Source organism: Cynoglossus semilaevis, chromosome 3 (assembly GCF_000523025.1).
Source record: "Cynoglossus semilaevis isolate Cse_v1.0 chromosome 3, Cse_v1.0, whole genome shotgun sequence".
NCBI classification, from domain to species: domain Eukaryota; kingdom Metazoa; phylum Chordata; class Actinopteri; order Pleuronectiformes; family Cynoglossidae; genus Cynoglossus; species Cynoglossus semilaevis.
The window spans coordinates 11928092-11932903 of record NC_024309.1 but is presented as its reverse complement, the minus strand read 5'-3'; the positions used below and the strand labels follow the sequence as shown (position 1 = coordinate 11932903).

The following is a 4812-nucleotide window of genomic DNA, read 5'->3' as shown; positions in this document are numbered from 1 at the left end:
TAGCCTTACCATCGTGAAAAAAAAATTCTCAAAAAAATTTTCAGAAAATTTTTTTGAGAATTTTTTTTAAACATTTTCTCAAAAAAATTTTTCGAATTCATTTTTTTTCAAAAACAAATTCTAAAAAAAATCCAAAATGTAATGAGAAACATGTAGGAAAAATACAATTAAAAAAATGTGATTATGTAATACATAATCAATTTGTATAATTATTTGCACATTAGTCTTTCCATTTCTTTTTCTATTCATTGCAAAATATGAGGAGCAGTTTCCAAATGGCAGGACAAATTGAAATATCTCACATTTGCAAGTCAATAAAATCTAACATTCTTAAATTTCCATTGAGATTTTGATGAGTTCTTCCAGTTAATCATGGTGAATTTGTAGCTGTGAAGCTAACAACAGCCCAAGATACACAGGAAGAACATTAGGCACAGATGTCAAACAGATTATACTGTATGGCTTGAAGCAGAAACAGAGTTTGGTTCCCCTTCACCGTGTGGATCCGTCAGGAGCTTGGAGATAGATCAAGGCCCCAGCTCTGGACGTCACGGTGTAAACACACTCAGACAGGGACGTGGAAACACTTAGCTGTGATCACGTGACATATTTGTAACCTGTTTTCCACTCAGACTAAAGCTGGAGTTGATCATGTCCAGCACATGTTTTCACCTTCTAATCTGAGCCTTTAATGTCCACTTAAATAAACAGATGGACTGATTTCTGTTTCTGGTCCAAGTTGGTGTCACAGATTATTCTGCTCTGAAAGTTTGGCGTAAACCCAGTAGAATCTTTGCTTTTATAGCTAAAAATATTACGTTGCAACAAATGAAACATTTAAGACAAATGCATGGATAATTGAAGGAATAATAGTTCTCTACCTGTTTAACAAATGTATGGTGTAACAGTGCCACCTAGAGACAGCTTGATTTCGAACAGATTAATGGCCAACAGTAACTAAAAACTTTTTTTTTACAAGATGTTACAAGTTAACGTTGTGTTAAGAGCGTTGAAATTACTGGCTCTGGATGGAAATGTTTTTGATACTGTCCAAAAATAGGAATTTTCTGATTTAATTTAATTTAATTTGTAGTTGATCTTTGAAATTGTGATTATTTTTTTTTCTAGGTAGAAACTTTTTTTTTAACCCAAATCTAATGTAGGGGTTGAAACATGTCCTGAATCTTTTTTGAATCACTTTATCTACACTATATACTTTTTTTGTTTTTTTCTCATCTTACTTTTAGCCAACATTCGGATGTTTGGGGCAAACAATTGTGTTCAAAGGATTTTCAGAGGGTTTTTTTTGCATTTTTTTTACATATCAGGCAAAAACAAACATTAGTTTGGGATTTTATATATACAGTCGGAGTATATACAGTGTGTATATATATATATATATATATATATAAATATATATATATTTTTTTTTATTTTTTAAAAACGATTCAGTGATTATTTGTTTGGACAATATTTATTTGTATTTTTTTGAATAACAACATGTACTCCAGGGCCAAGAATGATTCAAAGAAGCTAGCACAGCAGATCGCAGAATAAATGATTCAAAACTGCACCATGTTTATTGGAAGGTGACTCCACTCTGAGCGAAATAGGCATTTAAACTGTTCTTTTTGACAGATATTGTTACCTGTAAGCTAGAAACCGTGGTACACTTACATTTTCTCTCGGTTTCTGTTAAAAGCTATAAACACCTGCATAATAAGACAATCAAGCTAAAACATCTTAGAAATCTCTCACACAACCTACAGGGTCACCAGTCCTCCAAACCCTTAACAGTCCATGACACGGAGACACCAGCCAACAAATGTGCCTAAACCCAACAAACAGAGCGACACTGAGTAGCCCAGAAATGTCGGAGCTGTGAGAAAGTGCGTAAAAGTTACGTTATTGCCACTGCTACCAGGAAGCAGGAAGAGAAAGATAGAAAAAAGGGGCATAAAGGTGCAGAAGCAGAGACAAAGCGTTCAGAGAGAGAGAAAGAGAGACATGCTGAGGGACTACACACAGATATATATGTATATATATATGTATATATAGATATAACAAGACTACAGTGTGAGCGGCGACGGTATTCAAGCAGCGGCAGAGAAGAGATAGAAGATAGAAGAAAAAAGTCAGATCAAGCTCAGCGAGGTACGACAGTGCGAGGCCAGGTTAGCATGCTTGCGGCACAGAGATACGTTTATAATAAAGCCGGAGACACAGAATATCACAGGTAAAGGCCGGAGCGACGGTACACTAGAAATCTACAGGCTATTGGCTATACATCAGACACTCAAGCTAATTACAGGTGCTACATACGGTATATGTGTGTATATAAATGTATATTTATAGATATATAGATACTGAGGATACAGAGTACGGTACGAGCTGAAGAAGCAAGGCAGAGCATGCACGTGCAAAGGAAGCAGCGGAAAGTCTAGCAGCAGAAGTCGCAACACGTGTGGCTCTCAGAGGCTACTACAGTGAGCCCCACCACCACCACCACCACCACCACCCGCACCCACCACTACTATGTTACATGGCTGATGTTGGCTGTGTCTCAGTGTCGAGGGTTAAAGGAGAAGCAACACAAACACTGTTCACATGGCCTTACTGTAGAAATTAACGGCTGACCTTCAGTGGCCGAAACATCTGGTATTCAGTGATCGAGAATATGGATAAAATCTCTCCTAATCAAAAAACGACACTGTACTGCCCCCTATGTTGTAGGCCAAAAATTGTTTGTGTCGACAGTCTGAAAAAAAAATATTGTAAAGTTTTAAATATGTGGTCAAGACCAACTTTACTATGCATTAATTGGACTCTTTGAAACCCACATAGCACAAATTGGTGCACATGAAGTGATGTATCTAAAATGCGGGTCACATCTAAGGCAAATGTAATTTAATTGGTTCTCCCTTTTGTTTGCTCTTTGTCAGGTTTGGCCCAACAAACTCTAGCTGAGAGCCAGAAGTGAGTCAAAGCCCGAAGAGAAAGAAACAGAGAAGATATTCTCTGGTCCACGTCTGGGAGTCCTGCTTTGGACCAGGTAGGTTTGTCTGGGGTTCACGGAACGACTTACTGATCAGATGTTGGATACCAAATGTGGGCCACAAAAGGCCTATTACTCATGACATATGTTGGCCAGTTTGTAAAAATACTGAGTGCAATGACACGGGTACAAACAGCAAAAGCAAAACAGTTATTTCCAGCTGTTCAACAGACCTCTGATTCCTGACACACTCAGTCCAAGAGCTTAGAGTTACACTGTAGAATATTCATATATATATATATATTTTTAAAACATCCACAAATGAACGACCATCAGACATTGCACATTTTTAGGTCATGTTAACACTCTAAAGTGCACATAGCTCCCCCTGCTGGAGGAAAAACGAGACAATACTGGCAAATTCACACTAAGGCAACACAGTTACAAACACACTAAGGTACACACAGTCACATACTGGCACTTATTCACACACACACACATACGTACAAATAAATAAATAAAACAAACACACACACACACAAACACACACACGTGCAGGGCTTCAGAGTCAAACGTGGCTTTGCATAATCTTCAAACGTCTCATTGTTTGTCTTAAACTCAGGAAATCTGTCAATGTCTTTAAAGCCATGTCCCTGACACACACACACACACACACGGACGCAGAGTATTTTGGACTACTGGGATGAAAATACAAGTACTCTATATTGGTGATAGAGAAAATATGAATACTTTTACCTCACAAATATTCTCTGGTTATACAGTATGTCTTATATACACGTGTGTATACACACAGATATGTACTCAGGACATCTTGAAATACTATTTACACTCTATGATCAAAAGTGATTGTACACTGAGCGACCATGTTGAGCAAAATTGTGCTTTTCTAACTTGTTCTAATGGGAAAATGCTACAGACCCCCTGGTTGGTTAAAACCACGGTTCATGCTCTAACGGCTAGCCTGGTGTAGCTCTAGTTTAGTTATTTTAGCTAACTCTACGGTATACATTTGGTTTGTAGAACTTGATTATCGTTTATATATATATATATATCATACACTGGAACTCACTCTATAATTTAGGATATTTTGCAGTATCTATACTGTAGATTGGACCCACACTGGAGTATTGCTTGTGAATGAACGAATACTTGTGAAATCTGAGTTGCAATGCTCTTAGGGATCGTCCCCTGGTATTAAGTGCAAGTGATGTCAAGTCAACGATAGCTGCAAAACAGGAGAGGTTTCTAGACGCAATTATTGCCCATTTCCAGTTTCTCCAAATTCATCTATTCCGCAGTAAGTGCTCATCCAAAACTCACTTCGAAAAAAACAAACCCTGTACGCAAGTAACACAGTTGGAGTATTACATATTTAAAGTTTTAATCCTCAAGATTTGGGTATTTTTTAAAAATACTGTAAAACCACCTCAGGAAAATGATTCGTTGTAAGGCTACTTCAGACTAGTGGACAGGTGTAGTACTACAACAGAAACAAACCAACTCCAGATCATAGCTCTGAACGACGTGGAGGTCAGGATACATGCGTGGCGGAGTATTCGAAAAAATGTAAAGTACCCTTTTATTTAGTATCGACGGCAGTGGCTCTAAACCTTGGAGTCTGGTCTCCTGAAGGATCCCAAAGACCTGAGATGATTCTAAAGGCAGCATTTGGATCCCTTCCACGTCACGGCCTGACCTGGATAAAGTTCCACAAGCTAAAAACCCTGATCTAAAATGTTGATGTCAAGAAATCCCCACGGACAATTTCGACCAAAATGAGCAGAAAAACAACCTCT

The 4812-nt window shown here is 37.9% G+C and overlaps 1 long non-coding RNA gene across 1 annotated transcript in view; it reads left to right on the top strand.

The window, feature by feature from the left end:
• Positions 1-4792, top strand: part of LOC112486860 (uncharacterized) — a 7746-nt gene extending 2954 nt beyond the window's left edge. The window contains exon 2 of the long non-coding RNA XR_003049420.1: positions 2943-4792. This is a non-coding gene — a long non-coding RNA (uncharacterized LOC112486860). The remainder of the gene's footprint in view (positions 1-2942) is intronic.
• Positions 4793-4812: the final 20 nt, after the last annotated feature.